The following is a 25,315-nucleotide window of genomic DNA, read 5'->3' as shown; positions in this document are numbered from 1 at the left end:
CTTTTCTGGCTCAATGAACCCACTTTTTTATGCCATTAATTTTCTCCTAGTCTGGTTTAATAACGTGTCAGTCACAGGTACAGGTGTCTTCAGGTATGCAAATCTTTCTTTCATCAGGTACATTTTGCTCATTATTCGGGACTCAGGCAAATGCTTCTTTTTTGTCTTTTTCTTTGCATTGCACAGATTTTTCTTGTTCTTCTTCTTTGGTATGACCATACATTAGGACATCATCTATGATTGTAGCTACTCCAGACATTCGCTCATACATCTAGTCATCTTGTGCAGAGATGAATTGCAGACAACTACTTGAATGGCTGTGTGGTCAATATGTATCTTACACCTGTCTGGAAACTGTCCTGGTTCTATGAAAGCATCAGCAAATTTGTTCACAAGGTCATGGTTTTGCTCAAACTCTGCACAAAGAGGTCCAACTAGATTAGATCCATGTCAAGGCATGTTTTCAGTTCTAGCATGGGTTCTTCTTGAGTGTCTGTGATGTAGAATTCCAGCATTTACATTGGAGCGGACTAATGCGCGATATGGATACAAGTTCTTCAATGTATCCTGACAACCATCGTGTTGTTTGTTTCAGCTGAGACTGATGACATATTGAATCTTGTTTTCTGGAATGATAATGACTTTTCTCCCATTTTGGAAAATGTCTAAATTTCCACAAAAGCTTGTTTATTTTATGTTGCTGTGATCTTTTGGTGCTGCATCAGTGAAGAGTTCTAGAGGGTTTCTGAGATTGTAGTCAGTCTTGTCATCAACTGTACACACGTTTCTCCGTTTCTAGGGTTGTTGCAATTCGCAAGTCTTAGCAAAGTGGTTCTGTTTGCTACATTTTTACACCGTTTCCCAATGGCTGAGCATTTATCCTTGTCTCTGTGGTAGAGAAATTACAAAACCCACAACATGCAAAAGTGCACAATTATAATGTTTTTTTTCTTCATGAATACTTAAACACAGAATGTGCAGTCTGTGGTGCATTGTTTCACTGTGTAGCCTAGCCATAGTTTTTAGTTGGTTTTGGGCTATTATGTGAGTGTATGCTCCATCAGTGCCTTAAGGCTTGTGCACACCTGGACGAATATCGTGTGTGGTTATCACCAATGTTTAATGCTACGTGACTAAATAAAGGATGCCAATCTGAGTGTGCACCAATGTGCAAAACAAAACAAACAAAAAAAACCTTTGTACTTGTTTTTTTGGGGGTTTGACACAGCACATTAAAAACTGGCTGAATGATGAGATTGGCCCTTTTGTTCACTTGCCTGGAGCTGCTGAAGTTACAGTAAAACACAACTTGGTGGTGCTCAAGCACAAAACGGTGTTGCTGAGCACACACTGATACCTAACGACTAGGGCTGGGTTCTGATTCACATTCTACTTGTCGATTCCAATTCTTAACAATTCCTAGTTCCCTAGTCAATAAAAAATGAGGTCAAAGATTTTAGTTCTGTATTTTTTATTTTTTTACAAAGCTTTCTGTTGCAGCTGAATAACAGGAGCAAAAATCAGCAGCCTACAGAACACTTACGCCTAAAAGGATCTTTTGCCTATGGTTTTTAAAAAAAAAAAAAAACAGCAAAAACAACTGGACTAATATAAATTTCAAACAATAAATAAATTGTTAAAGGCAAGTAAACAGTCAGTAATAAAATAGGAACAAGCTAATTAGTGAGCAATAGCATAAATAAATGAAACTGAATTTACAGGTACAGAAACGTATATAAAACGTTTAAAAAAATTTTTTTTTTTCAGTTTTCTTTTCACAAATAAAATATAGATTAATCCTCAAAGTTAGGAAAGTCAAGATCAGTGAATGATTTTTTTGCTCTTGGACTAACATTAATGACGGGCATAACGTTTAGGGTTAGGGAGTCAGGCTTGTAACCGAAAGGTTGCAGGTTCAAGTCCCAGGTCTGGCAGGGATTGATTGTGTGGGGAGTACATAAGCAGCGCTCTCTCCACCCTTTCTAGGCACCACAGTGATAACAATATGGCTGCCCACTGCTCCGGGTGTGTGTTCACGTTGTGTGAGTGTGCACTTGGATGGGTTAAATGCGGAGCACAATTTCTGAGTATGGGTCACTATACTTGGCCACATGTCATGTCCTTTCCCTCCTTTCCTTTCCTTTATTAGGCTGTTGTCTCTTTAACACTGAACGCACGCTGTTCTAAAAATACTTTTCTTTCTTATCGGTTTACTTTCACTTTTTGACAAAAAATGGCTGTTTGTGCATTGGGCGGTAAATGTGAAGGAGAATATCAGATCTGGCCCAGAACAACCTTTCCTGCAGTGGAAATCCCTTTCCTTCCCCTACTACTTATAGTAGCAAGTAGACGAAGAAGATGCATCAAGTCAAGATGTAGAGCTGCTGGTCTCATTGGTGTCAGAACACAAAGAGCTGTATGACAAACACGACAGCAGCTACAAAAATCTCGATAAGAGGGAGTCGTTATGCAGAGGAATTGCAGAATTTTCAACCAATTCATTGAATTTTCTTTCATGTACATTCAAAATGAACTTTATTCCTTGTTGACAAGCGAGTGTCAGAAGTGTAATGTTGTGCAGCACCACCTTGTGTATGGGGGTATTTCTGTTTTTCATTTAGTGCCATATAATATCAGGGAGTGAAGTTTCACATTTACTTGCTCATCACCAGTGAAAATCGGTTGGGTATGAACACCTAAACGAGTCACAAAAAGCCTCAAAAAACACACACGATAATCATCCCAGTGTGCATGAGCCTTCATTCTAGGATTAGATCTGGTCCAAATCAAGAATATAATGCTGCACACTTTTTGTGACCCTCTTCACTAGCGGTGTACCAGCTCCAGTTTGCTTGCCTAGAAGTTTCAAGCGAGTCTGCAGACCTTCATTAGCTGGTTCAGGTGTGTTCAACCAGGATTCTCCAGGAGCAGGACTGGACACTCCTGGTCTATACTTTTCACTTCTGGGAACTCACCATAACTCATTAGAGATACAGTACTGTGCAAAAGTTTTAGGCCACTAGTATTTTCACAAGCTAAAAAATGGTTTAAAGTCAGTTATTTCTATCGTTTGCTGTAGTGTGTCAGTAAAAAATATCGGTTTACATTTCCAAACATTCTGTTTGCCATTAATTGTAATAATCTAGTGAGATTTTTGTTTGCACAAGGAGTCTGACAACAGGCAGTGCTCCACACTGAGATCTGATCTCACCATCTTCCAGTCTGTCTGGAATGACATGAAGACACAGAATAACTGAAACAGACTAAATCCAGAAGAACTGTTTCAATGTCTCCAAGATGTTTCAAGAGACCTACCTGCAAAGCTACCTGAAAAATTTTGCGCAAGTGCACCTAGGGCAAAAGCTGCTGTAAACGCAAAGAATGGTCGCACCAAATGTTGATTTCATTTAGTTCATAGAAGGTAATTGATAAAGAAAATCTATTTATGACAGCATCCTCATTTTACAGCATTTTACACAAGTGCCTAAAACTTAACAGCACTGTAGCTTTGCAGGTAGGTTTCTTGAAGCATCCTGGAGACTTTGTCCCAGTTCTTCTGGATTTAGTCTGTCAGAGTTTGTTCTGTGTCTTCATGTCATTCCAGAGACAGACTGGATGATGGTGAGATCAGATCTCTGTGCAGAGCACTCGCTGTTGTCAGACTGCCTGTGCAAACAAAAATCTCCCTGGATTATTACAATTAATGGCAAACAGAATGTTTGGAAATGTAAACTGATATTTCCTACTGACACACTACAGCAAAAGACTGACTTTAAACCATTTTTTAGCTGATGAAAATACTAGTAGACTTTTGCACAGTACTGTATTTAATCAATACTGTGTTTTCACGGTTATTTATGTATTGAACTGACACAGACTTTATATCTGTACACTAACTTCAATAAACAGTAAAGTAGGAGTAATTACACCTACTCAGCTGCCAGAAGTAAATGTTGGGAATTAATTTTACAATCTGTTCATCCAGCAAACGTTCAGTATTTATATAGTCTATCAGCTCCAAGAAATATTACTTTCCTGGACACAGAGCATAACTTCTTTTTTTATATAGTACTAACAATATTACAGCATGTAGCATAGATCAATTCATTAAAGTGACTTTATAAGCAGTAAACAGACTCACGTGCATGTACACAGACGTTTATTGAACTAATCTGTGGCCAATTGCATTGGCTTTTTCACTGAGTGTTTGTCCCAACTCATTTAGTTGAAAGTCCTCATGGTTTCTTATGTTGTTAGAGATGGTCGGATGATAGAGGTGGTGATAAAGTTGTGTTTAAGAACCAGAACTAAACAAAAAAGATGAACTTCAGTGATGTTGTTGTGCCATGATTAATGGAAAGACTGTTGTCTGACTCTTACACTGGGTGGAAAGGTCATATATTTGGAGAGCAGCTTAAGCACCCATGGATCCACTAGCTCCTGGGTGAAAAGAAGTCCTGTGGTGTTGAGGCTAACTGGGTATCTCTCTCTCTCTATAGCTCACTAAGTAACCTTTAACTTCTACAGAGGTCACACCTTCTCTAATATAAAGCTGTAAGTTTGAGCAGGAAAGTTTTTTTTTCTCCACTTGCAAAAAGTTGCCTGTGTTATTGATTAACTGATTGATATGGTTTATTTGGATAATCAGGGTGGGCTGGCAGAACTGTGTGCCATTAAACTCTGATTAGTGTAATAAAAGTTCCAATTAAGTTATGAAGATGTGGTACAGCCTAATATTCATGAAATTAAAAGGAAATCATTACACGCAGATTGGGTTACATTAACGAATGATCCAGTAATTACACATGCATTGCACATGTGGGTTATGGCACCAGATGGCATGGTTCAAATGGCGGTTGTGCCAAGAACTACAGCTTGCTTCACATATTCAGTGCAGGAACAGTTCAAGGGGTCACTGTCTTTATCATTTATAAGTGTATGATTGAGCTGTGTAGCGACTGTAGTATCTGTAAGATACCTGATATTTTGGGGTCTAATGCAATGACATCCAGGCACAGGAATTTAACATCCAAAAGGTTTCTGTATGTATAAGCAACTTTTGTGTCATGTGCTTGTGTACCTTAAATAACTTGGCATAAAGTGTTTAATGGGTTCACATCAACTAAAACAGGCAACAATTTTAACATCTTACCTTAGTATAAGATATAATCCGTGGTAGTTGCCTTGAAAATTACGGTCTAAGAGATGGACCCTGCACAGCCAAAAAAAAAAAAAAAAAAAAGTTTTAGTATTCACACATTTCATGTTACATACATAAAAATACTATATCTGAATTAAAAGTCTAAAACACTTCAAACCATCTATTTTATGGCAGTGGTAGTCCATTTCTATGAGCAATGGAATGAAGAGTATTCATGTGTTGATGCTATGTTTGTGTGAGACGGCTCAAACACTGATTATTTATAGTGCGCACATGCGCAGTGCTTTATAAATAACCTGTAACAATATACAGCAGTGGGCTAAAGCAAAATGTCTCATTAGAATAACAAGCTTTTTAAGTAGTCCTGCACAACTCTCCATATTACACTGTAAAAACCTCTGTCACAAAGGCTGACATTTATTCTCTTAACTAACACAATGTTGTGTTTGGAGTTAAAAGTAAAAACAGGAAAAATCTAAAGTGGACTCGTAATGTGTTAAAACCAATTAAACCCACTATAAGCGTTTTAATGAAAAAGCTTTCAATTGCTTAGACACTTTTGATTCATTTGGACTAAACGGACCAGATATGGAATATTTCAGTGTCCATTTAACAATAACATCTACATACCAGTCTAACAGAAGTCTAAACATCTAATCACAATATTTCTTAATTTCATTACAGTCCCTTTAACATGCTCTATAATTTTACAGTTTCATGTCAACTTCATATTGCTCTGTCAGTGTCATATTTCGGTCAATGAGACTTCCCTTCATTTGTAGACCATATAGCACATAGTCTTTTTTCAAACAATACCAAATGCGGTTGTAAGTGAAGAAGGGTCTTATCTAGCGACACGATTGGTTATTTTCATAAAAAATAATACAATTTATATACTTTTTAATGTCAAAAGCTTGTCTTGTCTTGCTCTGCCTGTATTTTTTCTGGTTCATGACAATTAGGGTATGTTGAAAACGGGGTATGACGATTGTTTTCGACATACCCTAACTGTCTTCAACCAGAACACAGGCAGAGCAAGACAAGACAAGATGAGCATTTGAGATTACAAAATATATAAATTGTAATTTTTTTAAACAAAAATAAATCACTAGATAAGGCCCTTCTTACTCAGCTTCTTCCTCAGTTTACAACTGCATTTGGGACCATATCAGTCCATTATATGGAGAAAAATGCCGAAATGTTTTCCTCAAAATACAATTTCTTCACAACTGAAGAAAGAAAGACATGAACATCTTGGATGACAAGGGGGTGAGTACACTATCTGTACATTTTTGTTAAGGAAGCGGACTTCTCCTTTAAAAACGATTTACCAGTTCGGTTTACCAGTTCAACAATCAAGAAATTAATATTATGTTACAAACAATATTGTCAGCACTGTCTGTTTTTGCTCAATTTCACAAACTAAAATCCAAATTGAAACCAGAGCAGAACTGTTGCCTGTCTGAGCTACACAGAGCTGCATTTCATTGCTGAATCAATCAATGTTTTTGAACAAATCAAATGAGCCAATGATTCAGTAACCCATTCATAAAGGGTCACAGTGTCCCAAATGGGAAAAAACTCTATCCATCTTGAAGGACACTTCAGAGTAAGAACAACCATGGCTGCCATAATGAAGTGTCCAAACCGAAGTGCTCAAAACTGGCCACGTGAAAGAGCTCTTCAGAATCAAGGATTTTGAAAGGTACAATTGATAGACACTTAGCTCCCATGATTCTTTGCGCAGGTTTAATTGTGTGATGATGGCCCCACCTTAATGGTCTCAGCTAGAAGACACAGAAATGCATTCCAACAGATTTTTGGTTCCCTACAACCTTCATCCCTTCAAAGCTCTCGCTCTGGTGTGTGTTTCCCAAAAGCAATGGTTCAGCCATTACCATTACAGTTCAATGTAATTAATGACATTAGCTAGCTGTTAATGCTTTTGGGAAACGCACCCCTGGATGGTAGACCATTCAGGGTTAGGGAATAGGAATGAGCCCTTCAGAACAGAACCCAGTCATATGCTTTGTTTCTAAACGAATTAGCCATTTGAATGAATTGGTTAAATGAATGACTGAATGACGGCAGTGACTTTTCTATTGGTGAAAATAATCACTACACGATTGCTCTCGTAACCATCAGGCTATATCAGTCAATTTTTTTTTTTGGATGTATTTGCGGGCTGCTTTAAAATGTGCTGTAAAGTGATGTGCTCAAGCTGAAAGAAAAAACAGAGACTGTCCCCGGAAAATGGACGCCTGGTCACCCTACCATTAAGCGACTAAGCACCAGTGAGCAGGGTTTTAATAGTACAAAGAACTCTTGTGTGTCAAAAGATAAAGGCAGGACATTTAAACCCCTTTAAAATGTTCTCCTCATGATTTAAAAACAAACAAACAAACAAAAACTTGCCATCAGTTCAAGCACTGCATCAAAAGCAAATAGAGTCCATTTTAAATCACTGACACGGTCTATAATGGATACAGTGTACAGATGCCAGTTCAGTTTCTTTCAAATTCACAGTTCGCAAAGAAACTTCTGTTGAAAGATCCAGCTGTATTGGACCTGACAGCAGCTGCATCACAAACCGCAAGTAAAAAATGTTATAATGCTATGTCTGCAAAAGATGTTTTTATATGGATATATCATTTTTAAAACACTAACTCTCATGTAATAGCGAGGGGGTTTTAATTCTATTTCCTATGTAATGATATTAGCCAATAAACAGTGCTTACTGACAAGTGTTTACTGACAAGCCTTAAATTGTGTTTGCATGTACTGAAAGGCAGATGAAATATTCATGATTCAGTTATTGACAACAATTTTGCATGTTTGATCACTGATAAATCAATGCACATTACTGTAGTGCTTAGTCTCATTATATGCTTCACTTTCCCTTCACATGCTTATATGAAACATGGTGCAATGTGATACCAGAAATCAACACATGCATGCTGTGCATGGCCATGCAAGATTGAATAAAGTAATGCACGTTATATTGCAACTATATTCATTCTCAACTTTAGTTCTCTGATATATTTTTAATACACAACTTGCCATCTTGTGTTTTATTTACTGATTGTATACATCAGTGGTTCCCAACCACGTTCCTGAATGTTTTTCATGTCTCCTTATTCAAACACACCTGATTCAGATCATCAGCTCATTAGTAGATACTCCAAGACCTTAAATGGGAGTGTCAGACAAAGGAGAGATGCAAATGTGCAGTGTTGGAGGGCCTCCAGGAACGTGGTTGGGAACCACTCGTGTACATCATGGTTCATGCAGATACTGCAGAATAAAATTCAAGGACTTTTCACACACTACTTTTTTTCTTTTACAAGGACTTTAATCAGAGATCTCACTTATGGTTTGATGTTTTCTACTATTTAAAGGAAAGAAATCAGAAAAAAAAAGACTAGCAAAACCGCCCCGAAGTTCCAATCTGAATCAAATGATTCGTGATCCGTGCTCCTAAGTTCTGACCGAAATCTAATGATTCGCGATTTATGATCCACGCTCTGAAGTTCCGAACTGAATAATGATTTGCGAACCATCATTTCAGATCAGGACTCGGAGTGCAGACTGCGAATGATTCAGTTCATGGAATGATTTAAGAACCTACTCTGAAGTCCCAATCTAAATCAAATGATTTGCAATATGCGATCCAATCGTAGCACTCCGAAACAGTGAATCATGTTGCAACGCAATGGTTTTTAAATCATTACAAGCAATGTCGAAATACGAAATTAAAATTAAGAATTAATTTCGATCTGGTTACAGCTTAAATTGCTCAATTGATTTGGTTTATTTGCGTCTTCAGCCATGTTTACACTACAATGTCAGTACTACTACTGGTTTAGCTCGATAGTTTTATGACATTAACTGAAATAGACAAAAACAAAACAAAAAAATAAAATGTTTTTTTTTTATTGCTTGAATTTTGCATGAAAAGATATGTGCTTACTTAAAAAAAAAATAATAAATAAACACTTATTTCATAGATACAGTGTCTTTCAATAATTCAATCATTTTTCAAGTACCTATTCAGGAATATTGCATTTTCAAGGGTTTTCCAGGCCTTAAGTTTCAAAAAGTAAAATTCAAGTACTTCAAGTACTTCAAGCACCTTGTACGAACCTTGACGTATGAATCAAGAAATTCTGCATTGCCATGGATAACAGTGAAATGATCTGACCTCCAAATGCTGAATCACATATTATAAAAAGCCAGTAAATTTAATTCAATTATTGAGCCTAAAGATGCTGTTATTCCTCTATTCAGAGAGGACATTTATTACAGTAAATGTTCTGTAACATATGCTTATAATATGAAGATATTAAGAAAATATTTTTTAAGGGTGTGTTCACACTAGTCATGTTTGGTTCTATTAAATTAAATAAAAAGATCTCGGTCTCGGTCCACTTTCAAACCAACTCTGGTGTGGTTCAAATGACAAATGAATGTGACACGGACCAAATACTTCTAAACAAACTAAAAACAGGATGTAATGATAAGATGTGAAGCTATGCGATATGACTTGACGACGCGGAACAAGTGGTGTATCCAAAACAAAATAAGCAGAGGGTAAATATGGAGCTACAAGGAGGTAAATTGAATTTTATGAGCTCTTCGTGAGTTCGCAGGTGGTGAAAATAAAATAAGTACACACAACAACGAGGGCTTAGTCCAGCAGACAGCATTAGGTGTATTCATATTAAATCAGCGCTAAAATGACAGATTGGTGAGTGGGTACTCTGATGTCATACACCGATTGGTCTGCACAGCGCCGCTTCAACTCAAACACACCTTTTGTTTGGGGTGTTCAGTGGGATCCGTCCCTAAATATACGTCATTCAACCTGACCAATCGGGAGAAGTATTTGGTCTGTGTTGCATTCATATTTCAGAGCAGAGCACCACACACCAGAGATTGTTTTAATCAAACCAAAGATGACAAATGTGTGAACACTCTTAAAAATTGGTTTAGTTAACTTTGTAAACACCAGCTGACCATTAAATAATTTAGGATTTATAATACATGCTAAATAGATGTGTGACAGAACATATAATAATCACTATGCTTTTAGGTTCACTGTCAAAAATGCCAGTGTGAATGCTAACCGGACCAGGACCAAATGTATTGTTTGTTTGTTTTTTTTTGATCCGGAAAAAAAAAAAAAAACTACAAGTGTGAATGTGCCCTAAAACAACGAAGCAGCTGTTGATCTGTTTCTGAAACAGAAAGTGAGTTTCAATAAAATGTTTTTGGAATAAAGTTTTTAGTTGTAAAACTAACGGTCCATTTTACAGTACAATGACCTCTCATGTTAAAAGATGAAGTAAAATAAGTTCTCAATGCATCACCCCTTTTAAAAAAAAAAGCTTGCATGAATCACATCAGTAAAACCACAAAAAAGTAACCAAAGGCATTTTGCTATTTGATTTAAAAGAAAGATTCACCTAAGATTTGACCACACCGCCTCTTACTTTGGAAGAAATAGACAAAGCAGCGACGTGGTTTCTTTCAAGTTGAACTCTGCCGAGTTTATTTTTTTCCATGTCATTCCACTGTGTGGGAAAAAAGGGAAAAGCTGATGTCATGAGTAATTGTGCACTGATTGCCATGGTAACAGCAAGAGGCAGAAAGAGATGTGGGGGGGGGGTGTTCGCCCATCCTCAGCTCATCAACAACAGTGCAGACACACACACACACACACACACACACACACACACACACACACACACACTCGCAACCTTAACACTCGCTATGCTCTGCAGGAGAACAAATACTTTGTATTTTCATGACTACTGTGGTGCAGCGATGTTTGAATGTGTGATATACAAGAGTTTTCAGCATGCGTGTTGCAGAAATAGAGACGTAGAGATGTAGTGATGCTTGTTGCAGCCAGTTGTGACAAAAACAGAAATAAAACGCATCCTTTCAGTGTTAATCACAGGCAGCTGACATCTCATTTTATTAATCGCTTGTTACTAATTTTACAACGTTGCACCCAGGGCCCGCTGTGATTGGCTGCATTTCGGGATTGATTGTGTTGAGCGACGCCGCTTGTTCACGTTCGATGTGGACAGTAAAACTGCTGGTCACGCACTAGGTTAGGACACGTGTTACAGCATCCAAACGTGAAATATCATACATGTCTCTTAGGCATTTCTTATTTAAGAAATCACGCGTGGATGTGTGCGATGAAAGCCTTGCTTTGGCCGCTCCTGCGCCAGGCTTGTGAAAGCACCCCCATCCAGTTGGCTCCCACTCTTTTGTGCTGCTTTCGACGACTCCTCTTACATAACAAGGATCCAGCTCTTACCAGTTCTGCTGCATGGCTGGCACTGAGGCTTCATCGTGTGAGCCTGTGCTTTTCTGACTAAAACCAAAATGGGCCTGACTTATCAATTTCCAGTCAATTCTTAGAGATTTGGACAGCTTAATTTTAATATATAGATTTATAGGTGCAATCCAGTCAAGTGTTAAATATTTACTTACATTTAAATTGTATATTCATATGACAAGAGGCAAAAATTAGGGATTCTTTCATGGCCGATTCCCATTGTTTTACAAGCTAATGATTCCAAAAGCCTTTTTTCTTTAAGCAAGAAACATGAAAGATTGCAATGGTACATGAATCAGATGCTTATTTGCTGTATTACAAACTAAACTGGCATTAGTTTTTAGAGGAGAAGTTCACTTCCAGAACAATACAAATAGGGTATGTCGAAAAAATATATATTTTTTAGAAAATTACAGATCATTTTGATAGAGAAGACCCTTCTACCTTAGCTGGGATCATTTAGAGCTCTTCAAAGCTGCATTTTGAAAGTTCAAACTCGCAGGCAAAATTGAACTCCACTATATGGAGAGAACTCTTGATGTGTTTTCCTCAAAAAACAATTTCTTGAAGAATTACTGAAGAAAGATATGAACATCTTGGATGACAAGGGGATGAGTACATTATCTATACATTTTTGTTGTGGACGTGAACATCTCCTTTAGAATTTAAAGCAAAACAAAATGGTCTGATTTCAGTTGTCGTCAAATTATGCTAAAAATCCATATTCAGTCTCGGACAGCAGGTGGCGCTTATGGAACGGCAGCAATATGGCATTTCCATGGTTATCAAAAAGCAGGTCTACACAGAGGCAAGATGAAATTTTAAAAAAATGCTAACTTATCTGAAGATAGCCAGTTCCCTTTATATAAATCCCACCCCAAATTCAATATTTAGAACGTTCCTCCAACATCGAGCATTGCAAACTCTGATTTTGCTATGTCGGGTACAGTATTGTCTCTGCTAGCGCTTCTGTTCTCTACTCTTTGCATTTGTCTTGTCCCGTCTCTGACCCCCATTAACATCCTGTTTACACACTTCCTAATATTTCCACACAAATTACATTTTGGGAAATGACTGCAGTGCAATTTGTGAGCAAGTTCAGAACAGAGATTGTATGGAAAAAAACAAACAAACAAACAAACAAACAAAACATTGTTTCCTCAGTGTCAATACCCTTGTGGGCAGTGCACGGACATACAGTGTCAATGCGCCTCCAGGCGTCCCGAATTCAAATCCCAGCTCAAAGACCTTTCCCGATCCTGTCCCTCTCTCTCCCACTTCACTTCTTGTCATTACTCATATATTTTACAAAAAAAAAAATTAATAAATTACACACAAAAAAAACCCCTGCTTACTAAGTTACTATTATTAAAAAGAGTACAATTTGTGCTATGGTTACTTCTTAAGAAGGATTTAACAAAACCTTTGACCTATCAAATCTTTAAACTGTCCAGTTGCTAAAATGGCTCTTACGTCCTTTATGGCTTGTTTCCACCAAGTGGTACTGGTCAGTACAGTGCGGTACTATTCTGAACCAAACACTCTGATCCAGCTTGTGTTTTCACCAGCAACAGTAGCCTTAATTGGTAGGCACTATGTATGCCGGAAAGCAGTGATCGACGTTTCTTAATATTGACATAAACCGCAACTCTTTTTGTTAAATGTCAGTTTTAATGAACAATAATAACCATTGTAAAAGTATAAGTTCAAACTATAAGAGGCTTATATAAGAGGAAACAAAATCAAAAGCAAACTATTCAGCCAAACATATGCTACAAAGTCAGCGATGTACTACGGTTAAGTTGAAATTTTTTTTTTTTTTTTAAAGTTAAACATAACTTTGTGCTCAGCCAAAGCGATATGACCAGGAATAAATAATAGATTCATGAGACCAATGATTGCCTGTTATACCCAAAATGAATTGCATCTCATGTTTACATCAGAGCCAGTGGCAAATATCAGAAGGACTAGCTGAGATAAGGCTGCTCTAGGCGGATATGTCAGCACTGAGCACTCGGCGATCACCTGAAGCTCCGCAATCGGCATCAAAAACTCCATTTCATGACAGCAGTAATATTTTGAAAATTATGCAGGTTTTTGGGCAATGACTGATGTTTCACAAGTTCTCAAAACAGACAAGAACACATAATGAGAAAAAGCTATTGTCTGTGAAAATACACAATTATAAAATACACATTTTTTTTGTGTTTGCACACTCTGATATAAATATCTTTATCTACTTGTAGCATGCACAAGTGACGATTCTAGTCAACCAATCAACGTCCTGCAGTGAGTTTAGCCCCAATGTTTTGGCGGGCTAGGAACCCCAATGGGAGGGTACAAAAAAAGTGGTACGGTAGGATTCACCATTTTGTTACTATTCACAACTTCTGACACTGGAACGGAAATAACCATACCGCTCAGTGAAAATGAGCCATTAGTGACTGCCAAGTTCTGCATACACAATGTTTTATTGTTGATACCCAAACATTGCAAAAATGGGCAGGAATTATTTGGCCCTGTCAAAGCTTCAGCTAGACCAGTGGTCTGATTCAGGTCATCAGCTCATTAGTAGAGGCTCAAAGACCTGAAATGAGTTTGTCAGACAAAGGACACATGCTAAACGTGTAGTGCTGGAGGATCTAGGAACGTGGTTGGGAACCACTGGTTTAGACCAATGGCAGATTTAGATATGGGCCTCAAAAAAATCTGGAATGGCGATTTGCACTATCGCTCATTTGCATGTCACGTCAATTATACTGTCACTCTGTGGATCAATTAACCTTGTGAGTTAAGCCCAGTTTACACCACCAGCGGCAAAGCGCCATGATCCCATTGACTTTCACTGAAGAGCTGGGAACTGGAAGTAGGCGTGTGCAGCAATGCAACAAAGTTGAGAAAATTGACTTCTAGGGGCGTCTACCAATGGGAATGAAGTCAGTGGTGTGCATGTAACCCATCTCCTGATACTGCATTGTGTCAGCAATTCAGCGAAGTTTTTCACTCAGTTTATGTAGTTGTATAAACAAAGCTTCTCATATTAAATCAAGGCTACTCACCACAAACAAACTGTTTGGAAATGGTTCAGGAGCCATGGGGGAAAAGCTCAGTGTTCAGTTATATCTTATATCCTTTGTAATCAAACCAAGTTTTCTTCAGCATAAAGTACCACTGAACACAGGCCTTATCCGATTATGGCTCCCGCAGCAGACAGCGGTTGCGAATCTGAATGGTCCCGTGGACCCATATAGCTTGACCACATATAGAGAGCTGCGATGGCAAAGAGCCCACGTTGTTTTCACTGCTCTATAAAAAATGACTGGATTGCTCACGGTGTACACAATATACATCAAATACAAGCCTCTGTTGCTATATTGCACTATATGCTCAGAGCCTCAATGCTTGGAAATAAAGCTTCATGTCTTTAAATCCATACACAGTCACCGTTATTTCTGTGAATAAGTTGTGAAGTGTGGGTTTAATTTTCGGATTTCTTTTTACTGACTAACATGAACTTCAGTTAATGGAGATCTTGGAAACAATAGCTGTGTTTCCATTGCCCTTCAAGAATTGAAAATACGCCTAATGGAAACATTGATTTCGCAAAAACTCCCATATATCGCAAAAAAAACCAAACAAATTTTAGGCAATTCGAAAAAAGGATTTTTTTCACAAAACTGCAATGGACACGTCTTTTTGGCATTTACAGGTCACATGGCACATATAAACAGTCATATGATCATTCTTCAATGTACTGTAAACACTTCATACATAGCCACTCTCAAGTATAAGGGCCTTTTCCTGACATTAATGCTTAAGACCATGTACATTGCAAGCATCTGTGGTGTGTAACGGCTCCGACACGGTCACCGGAGCTGATGTTGTGTTTATACGGCTTCTGTAAAGATACACGCATACACCTCTTTCCATTAAATAAAGCCCAAATCCTACCACAATCCATTGCCATGACTTATCGCGAGAGGAACAAATTACATTTTAGTCGCAGTTAATGGAAACATTGTCCTTTTGCAATACTTTTTTATTGTAATTTATTAAATACTGCCAAAGTGTTGCACAAACCTGTAATGGAAACCCATCATGACTCTTAAAAAGCTACAGAACAGCACAAATGATACGACTTTATACTAGCATGTCTGCATTGGAGTTGTTGTATGTATGTATTGTTGAATCAAATGTTAATTTAGCCAGTGTCTAAGACGTTATCTTAACTGCTTCAAGACACATACTGTTATCAAAAACACTGTTGAATCACGTACAGTTATGGTACAAAAAATTTAGTTTCATTCACTAAACATGTATGTAACTTCGAGCAAGTTTTAATGAACAAATCATGATTTAGAAAAAACGTTCATCTTAAAACTTACTCTAAATTTACAAAAAATTAGGACCAACTCAAGAAACTGATACTGTATATATTTTTATCATTAACAGTAATCAAATATTGAAGCTAAATTCCTAAATCCTTCTAATGATACACAGTTAGTCGAGAGTAACTAACTGTGTCTATGTTAGTTAGTTGTGTGGGCTATAAAGTTACAACAGTTAGTAATAAGGGCATGCACAATGTCAAACAATGAACATGAACAATGTAATACTTTGTTGACTAATAATAAATACAATAAAAATTCAGCCAAGCACTGGTATGGCAATTTTGAAAAATATATGTGAAAATAAAACTGCAATACATCCAGGACAAACAACATAATTAGAAAAATCAATCACACTATAATGAAATGCTACCAAACAAACCACAATTCAGTCATAGTAACACCGCATGTATATAATTTCAAAGACGTTTCTTTCTTTCTGGTTTGTGCAAAATTGTTAAGAATAATATAACACCAGTCTACATCACTTCTTTTTGGTAATTTTGAGTCTTACTTTTGTCTACATTTTCATTTATCACGGTTTTAAATGTTAAGTGTCGTTTCAGATGTCTGAATATAAATAACAGCAGATTGGTGCTTTTTTGTTGTTGTTGACAGAGGATTGTTTAGGGGTGAGGGGCGCTGAAAGGGGGTTCGCCCGGGACGCTAAAGCTAGAACCCCCACTAATCCAGACAACAGCATATCTAATGTGATTATTTCATCAGTTCATCCAGTTCTTGGAGAGTTCAGTTTGCTAAGTAAGCTCAAGCCTACAGCATGCGAAATCTCAAAATGCACGACCCGAGACACTAGAAACACACGACACACTAAACATGGCTGATCAAGTCAAATGCAGGATGAGACAGAGAAGAAACTACAGAGAAATCATGCTTTCAGTGGTTGGGTGTGAATGTTTTCCAGCTTCTATTAATTAACGATTACATGTGACAGGGTTCAATGCATTGACGTGCTAATTACTAAGACGAATAATACTTAAAATCTTCTGCATTTGCTCAAATCTCAGAACTGATGTCAAATAACATTGTTGCTTTTAAGCAATATTATAAAACTGCTTAATTGCATACATTATCAATTATGCAGAGGACTAAAATCATTATTTTATTAATGGCCTGTGTGTCATTAATGATTTCCACTCTGTTGACTGAGAATTAATTTGCTCATATTTATGTAACCCTGTCCCACCTATAACGAGGCATTTAATAAATGACCAGACAAACCAGCATGTTCATCAGCATGAGTAATGTTTGCATGCATTTTTTCCATATATATACACCGAGAGAGAGAATCAAAATAAAGATCTGATGACAGCTGCCAGAAAACAGCAGATCCTCCTGTAGATCGGAGTGAATCTGTGCACGTACCTTTATCGATTTAAAGCATCCGATATGGTCGATGGTTGAATGCGTGCGTGAAAAATGTCACATTTCTGCTCCTGCAGTTGAAGGATCGCACAGCTCTTCCTCTTCCCGCTGTTAAAATGGTTATTTGATTCCCCCCTAAATCTTTCGTTTAGCTGAGAGTGAATAAACGAGGCCAGACATCAACAAATAAAAGGCGCTGAGGACAAAACCGCGACAAAATGCGGATCCTCTTGCGCTTCGAGCGCTGCTGTTCATCAGATGTGACAGACAAATAAAAAAAGGTCAGGCGTCCTCGCTCCTCAACAAACCCTCATCGCCTGTGAAACACAGCGAACGCGTTTGGCATTCATCGTGTTTCATGTGTTTGCCGCAGAAGCTTCGTGTCGATGGTTGAGTGTTTGATCGCGCTGCTGTGTCTGTGCGTTTCTTCTTTCTGCTGCTGCTCCACACGCGCGTTCTCAGCTGTTCGACTCGATCAATCAGCGCGTCACCGGCTCCGCCTCCGCTGTCATTCACCGCACCGGCGCTCACAAACACCCGCTCTGCTCATGCACGGAATCCCCTCCAACCCCCAACCCATTGTCTGGCTGCGCAAAGCGTTTTATTTTTGATTTTAAAACGTGCTATATTTAGAAAGGCACCAACTGAAGAGAAAACGAAGGCAATATACCATTATATACAGTATTGTATTTATAAATATTTTATTACTTATAAATAATGTATACACTGTAACTTTAGGTAGGGTCGTAGCGATAGATTATAATTAATCTATTGAAAATTGTACATTGTTTTTGCTAAACACAGGCTGACGCATTTTTGGCAGAGGTACAGTGTCCTTTTATGATTCAGCCAGGCGGTGGCAATGCAATATTTCTTGCTTTCTTTTTCTAAAATAAATAAATAATATATTTATTATGAATGTAGTTTTCTGCAAGATCTGTGCATATCATAGATGTAAAGGAAAAATGACCAAGAATAATAAATTAATGTCCTGAAGAAGTTGTGTTGTATAAAGATAAGTAATAGTACAAATATTATTTATATTTTCTGATATTTTTTTCTATGTGTGAACATGTTTTACTGCCACGTTAAAAAATACAAAAGTTGTAACATTTTTTTAAAAAAGTGGAAATTAAAAGAATAAAGTCAAAATTATAATTATAAAGTCATAATATTTGGAGAAGTTGAAATGACAAGAATAAAGTCGAAATATTTTGAGAATAAAGTCGAAATTATGAGAATAAAGGCAAAATATATTTTTTTTAGAATTAAAGTAAAAATTATGACAAAGTCTAAATATTTAGAGAAAGAAAAAAAGATGAGAATTAGTCAAAATATTTTGAGAATTAAAGTAAAAAATATGGGGATAAAATCTAAATATTTTGAAAATTAGTCAAATTTCATGAGAATAAAGTCAAAATATTTAGAGAATTGGTCAAATTTATGAGAATAAAGTCAAAGTATTTCGAAAATTAAGTAAAAAATATTTTGAAAATAAAGTCAAAATATTTTGATAATTAAAGTCAAATGTATGGGGATAAAATCAAAATATTTTGAAAATTAGTCAAATGTGTGAGAATAAAGTCTAAATATTTTGAGAATTAGACAAATTTATTAAAATAAAGTAAAATTACTTTGAGAATTAGTCAAATTGAAACAAATGTTTGCATTTATTTCAAGTGCACTACAAATAATGAACGCATTCAAAGACATGAAATATTTCTTCCAAGCATACTGCCCCTGCGAGTGCCTGACACACGGTTCGATTTCTGCTAATAATCCTTCACCATCATTCGCCAGGACACTGGAATTTCTCCCGATGGTCCCAATCCAGGCCATTTGCATGCACAACAAAGGCTATACTCTGCATATACTATGACTTTATTCTCAAAATATTTCGGCTTTATTTTAAAAACATTTAAAGTTTTTTTCTCGTAGTTTTGACTTTATTCTCTAAATATTTAAACTTTATTCTCATATTGCTTTGACTTTATTCTTGTCATTTTGACTATTTTTCCCACATTATTTTGACTTTATTCTCATATTGCTACAACTTTTTTACTATTTTTCCCAAAATATTTCAACTTTGTTCTCTTCATTTTTACCTTTTTTTTCACAAAATATTTTGACTTTTTTCCCATAATTTTGACTTATTCTTAAAATATTTAAACTTTATTCTCATATTGGTATGACGATATTTTCGTAATTTTGACTTTAATCTCAAACTATTTTAAATTTATTCTTGGATTGGTATGACTTTATTCTCTGAAGTTTGTCTATTTTTCCCAAAATATTTTGACTCTATTCTTGTATTGGACTTCATTCTCAGAATTTCGACTCAAAATATCTGGACTTTTTTTCTCATAATTTTGACTTTATTCTCGTATTGCTATAACTTTATTCTCTGAATCTTTCCTATTTTTCCAAAATATGTTATCTTTATTCTCATAATTTTAACTTTTTTATCAAAATATTTGGACTTTATTCTAATTTTGACTTTATTTTCTAAATAATTTGACTTTATTATCGTAATCTTAGATTTTTTTTAAATGTAGCACTAAAATGCCATTGTACCAATTTAAAAATGTTTTGACAAACAGATCTGACAAAAAGCTGTTTTTTCTTAATTTGAATATTCTTAAAATATGAGTTGTTACATTGTAATGTTGCCAGATATGAAGTAGGAGTTACATGAATGTAATAGAGCATAGTCAGGGCAGTGCCATATTTAATTTTTGACAGGAATAAAAAACAAGTCTGTGAGGGACTGAAGTACAGTGTGTTCAGTGGAATGTACTTTTGTTTAACAACGTTAATGTTCAGTTGGAGAAACATCTTACTGAGGAAAAAGAAACTTTCAGTAAAAGAGTTTTGAAAGTGGTGAAAATTACACAATCTAGGACCTTCACACAATGCTATCATAAAGACTTTGGGTTGAACTCTGGGTCTGACTCAGTAATGTTCTCAGTAGATCTTCCTCCACTTGACTCACAGTCAGGGGGATCCGATTAGCTCTAATGGCAGCTTCACGAACTCACAGAAAGTCCCTGGAGGACAGTCGATGGTCAGCATTGATTTTAATGGCTCATTTAATCCAGCCCTACACAATGAAATGAGGCCACTGTCCGGATAATGCGTTTGATATGCTGAATCTAAAAACTCACGGGTGTGGTCACTGTGGGATCGATCCCTCACGCTGAGGAGAAGGACACAAACAGCCACTAGATCCATCGGTTTTGGTCAGTCAATCTGTAACACTTCCAGGGAAAAAGAAGTTGAATGTAACTGCAGGTTGATTCCAGAACAATTAGCAGAAAATCTTCCAAAGAAAGACAAAATCACTGAATACACATGACATTAGAAGGGTTTCTGTAATGATTTAAATGACCAAACCAGATTCTAATTGACATCCACTGAAAATACAGTGAAGAAGACGCAGGAATAGCACTGCAACACTGAATGTATAAGCATATTCATTAAACTTATAGAAATATATTTAATAATCTGTTAATAATTTATTACCCTGGCAGACAAACAGGTCAGAGCTCTTTCTCCAGTCAAATCTACATGAGAGGTCGACACAATAAAGGTCAAAATAAGGAAGTGTCTCCTTACAGTCATGAGAGATGCGGTTTGTGACCTATTCAGAAGTGCTGTTGGTACTGACCGAATTTCTACATTTCCTAGACATTAAACCCCTAGTAAGACAACAATATTTATTTTTTGGGTTGGAGTTGAAGTATTCTTTTTTTAACATATTTAGGAATAAACTTTATTAACCGTTTATTAACCTCGGGTCTTTAGAGACCCGGATGTCATTTACTACCTTCTCCCTCTTTCATTTTTTAAAGTTTGACATCAGCCTTAGTATTCTTCAATCTATTAATTATGAACAATAAAACAAGAAAAAATAATCAAATATAAAAGAAGTTCTGTTTTCTGATAAATTTTCTTGTAAAAAGTGTATAGGGTCGCAGGTCGCTAGAAACCTAAGGTGTGTAGTGGTGTAAGTGTATTTTTTGTGTGCAAAAATATTAAAATATCTGATGACTCAATACATGCAATTCACATTTAGTCCTCAAGATTTTACTGTTTGATAGACTATAATGACGTAATGTTTTACTCGTAATTGTCGCAGACATAAAACAAAAGAATATCATTAGCAAAAATTGAATTGTTTTGAATGGCTTTGCTGCAGAGCAATTACTGTATGCAATAAAATATGTCACTGTCATTTGATAGTGGATGTGGTGAATAAGCTGCCAGTGATCAAAATAATGATTTTGAAGTCATTGAAAACGATAGTTTTGCTAATATGATTGAGATATATGAGCCAGATGCTGACTGTACTGTGGAGGTGTGATCTGATAATAACGGCGATGGTAAAATCATCTGCTCAATTCGAACACTTCTAAGTTTCAAAAGGTAACAAATTATGCTTTATTTTATTCTTCTGTAATTGTTCTCGAAATATCAAGAGGGTTTTTTGCTTTTGCAGCAGTTAGAGATCCATCCGTGCTGGATATGTAGGTCCGCGTCGCTAAAGATCCGAATATGTAAAAGTGATTGATGAAACAGTCGTGCTTTTAAGGGCATTGACAAGTACATTGTTTTTATCTTATAGTTAAACCTTTGGCACCATTTACTAACATATAAAATTTTACATTGTTACCCAGAATTATGAATGTATTAAAGAACAAAAGAGAAATTTTTGGTGGAAAATAACATCACTACATATGCTTATGTTTGAGCTTTCCTTTAGAAATTAATGGACTGCTATAATGACAAATATGAAGACAGATTGAGTTGGATTTTGTTTGAATTTTGTACAGAAGACATCTGCCAAGTTCATTTATGCAGAAACTAATTCACCAAAGCAAAGGCCTTCACTTCCTTCAAGACCTTCAGGAGCTGATTTACACTGTGGAATCGGCTGTGCAAAAGGGAAAAACCGATGATGTAGGCTGGACTATTTAAATTCAGAATAAGATTATCCAGACGTGGCAATGTATTTTTGCTGTAGGTGCCATATTTGTTACATATTCTTGGAAATATGTCCACATCTTAAGCTGAGAAACACCTTGTTATCAAGGAGGAATATTTGGACATATCACTACATGTCTGCCCCCCAAAAAATGCCAGTTGTGATAATTACATGATGGAAAACTAATGTAGAGAGAAGCAATCAATGTCTTGAAGTATTGTATTTGTTTTATCTTTAGGCAGGGACTAACACAAAAACACTTTGACTCCATTGAAAAGAGCAGACAATCACCGATTTCCATTGGGATAGGAAGAACAGCATTTATGGATATATACATAATTCTAGATAAGAAAACTGTCATGCATATCAATGAGTGGTCTTGGTGGCTATGATGAACTGTTTAAGGCTAACTTTGTATGAAGTTGTACCATACACAAACTGTTTTTTGAGATTGATGCTCACAAAGTCCAAGAGTTGCTGAGCTCAGATCTAAATTTAAATCTTCTCTGCCATTAGTGGACCAATTTCAGTCGAATGTGATGCTTCGAAAACGATGTGAATTATGACTCTCCCAGTCAGGGCTCTGAATTGGATCTCCATGTTGACTGCACATACCAAGCTGAGCTGCAGGACGTAGTGTCTGTCATGCCAGGTCAGGCACAGTGGAACGAATCTTCAGAGATTCAAGCAGTTCAAGCTCCGGGCAAGGCCATGGCCAAAATGGTCATTCAGTAGAGAGGACACTGGCTTAACTTGGCTAATGTTTCTGACAGAGAGGAGGAAAGCATTGCCGGATGCACCAGTTCAGGACTCTACACTTACAGTCAAAAGTTTAGCAGCACCTTCTAATCAGTAATCAAATAATCCGATCAAAATGTATCCTTCCCATTAAAAGCGGATATTTGACTCATTAAAGTGATTAACAGGGGAATTTTGTTTTTACCTTTGTAATGGCATTTTTCTAACTTTATTAAAGGTGTGTAATCTTTTATGTCAAATTAAAATAGATATTTTATAAGCTTTTTAAAAATTATACATAAAACAACAGAATAAGAATAAGTAGAATCGGAAAGTTACCAATCAAATGAAATCAGTATTAACAAAATTAATGTACTATAGAGGTGCACAGAAGAACACAAAAGTGGCTTATGAGTGTATTTTCATGTGTTTAATTAAGCTCAAGTGGCATGAGTGCAATCAAATTCATAAATTCATGTTGAGATTAATGTTTTAAATATAACATTTTGAATATAGAAATATGAAATTATTTAAATAACTAAAAAGGTACTTTAAAAATAAAAATAAAACTGCCAGCAGGTGGCGGCAAGTCACTGATTTAATTGCTGAATCATTCATTCATTTGATTTGTTCGAACGGCTGATTCATGGCAGGAATAAAGCAAGTGTCTTTATGAATGGGAAACTGATTCACTGACTCACTAGATTATTTTAAAACGCACGTTCATTCATAAATGGTGCAAAGCGGCTCAGTTATAACTTGTTTCAAACTATTTTTGATGACAAAATAGACAATGTCAGACAATGATAGTCACTTAATATTAACATTTTGTTTATTTAACTGTTGTATTAAATCAATTTCTTGTTTACAAACATCAGATCATCGGAAGCAAAGTTCACTTTTTCACATTTTTACATGTTGTTTGAACATTAATGTGTGTTGTCAGTGTATGTACAAATCTACCCTATAATAATAAAAATGCATGCAGTGGGTTTTAATTAATCTGCAAAAATAATATCCCCGTTTTCAAATCGAGTCATTCTCAGATGCCTGTCATTGTGGCATCACACCCACAGAGGACACAGTCTGACCTCCATTGTTTGGATGCCGAAGCAGGGATGTAAGTTAAAAAAGAATATCCTCAACATCTGAGCCGCTGAAGATTCAGTGGATTACGTTTGTTTGTGAAGAGAATGCGCCTCCCGATCTACATATATCCGTCTATGTTAGCGTGAATCATTCATGATCCAGCTTCACTTACAGCTAAAGTAAGTAAAAGGGTTTTTTTTATGAATCTTTGCGATCACCTTTCCTAATAATGTGCTAGTTAGCAAGTTTAGTGGCTAAACGTGGCTAAAATAAACAGGCTTGTCACTCCACAGAGAGAAGAGAGGGGCGGGGCCGAGCAGAGCTCATTAACATTTAAAACAACCTCGACCAGAAGAGGATGATTTCTGCAGAGCTGATTATGACCAGGTAAAAAGGGTGTTGTTTTACACTACCACTGAGAGTTTTTAACCAAAGCATATTATAGACATTTTTTTTATTAAGACCCTAAAGAATCATATCAACTTGTGGAAAATGGGCGTCCGATGACTCCTTTAAAAATCATTAAAAGCTGTCACTTATCTTAGTTCATCGCGATCTTACAAAGTTCCATAATAATCAACAAAGCTGTCTACAGTGCACAATCAATCTCTCATATACACTTTCTCTACAGTTTGTTTATGAAAGGATTTGTGAGATATGTCTGTGATACATTACTCGACTTCGCAAAAACACATAGAAACCTTTGAAGTTCCCCTCAGCGCAAACACAAATATGCTGATTGGGGCATATAGCAAAAGAGATGTGAGGAAAAGAAGTGGAATCATTTGAATGCTTTGCAGCTCTGTATGCCTAGAAAGATACAGACTATGCCCCCTCCACCACCTTGGCAGACCTTCTGACAAGCTACGGCTCGCCCACCCCGAAACAGCAAATATCTCAATGGAATGCAGCGGGTCAGAGCTGAATACCAGAACCGAGACCTGCCTGGCCCAGAAAGATCCACAGACCAGTCAGCTTCTCATACTACTCAGGTGCTGAGGAGGAAGGTGGAGACAGTCTGGGGGGGTCTTCCTAAGGGAGCAGAGTCCGCACATCCCTCTAAACAAATTCCAAGAAAGTACATGTTGAGAAAGCCCACACACTCTCTACAAGAAAATTCTTGAAGTTTGCATTCCTTGGCATAGGACGCAAATTTCTGGTTCTACCTTTCAGCCCGTCTCTCAGCCCAAGAGCATTTGTAAAATGAACTGAAGAGGCCC

At 36.7% G+C, this 25,315-nt stretch overlaps 1 protein-coding gene across 2 annotated transcripts in view; it reads right to left on the bottom strand.

The window, feature by feature from the left end:
- Window positions 1–17,747, bottom strand: part of gprc5ba (G protein-coupled receptor, class C, group 5, member Ba) — a 34,937-nt gene extending 17,190 nt beyond the window's left edge. The window contains exons 1-2 of one of the 2 annotated variants that reach the window (XM_051102863.1): window positions 17,285–17,747; window positions 5,153–5,212 (exon numbers count right to left, since the gene is read on the bottom strand). The gene's annotated coding sequence lies outside the window, so the exon portion shown is untranslated. The remainder of the gene's footprint in view (window positions 1–5,152; window positions 5,213–17,284) is intronic. The other variant, XM_051102864.1, reaches the window with a different exon arrangement.
- Window positions 17,748–25,315: the final 7,568 nt, after the last annotated feature.

This window comes from Labeo rohita, unplaced genomic scaffold (assembly GCF_022985175.1).
Source record: "Labeo rohita strain BAU-BD-2019 unplaced genomic scaffold, IGBB_LRoh.1.0 scaffold_30, whole genome shotgun sequence".
NCBI lineage: Eukaryota > Metazoa > Chordata > Actinopteri > Cypriniformes > Cyprinidae > Labeo > Labeo rohita.
This window is presented reverse-complemented; position numbering and strand designations above follow the sequence as displayed.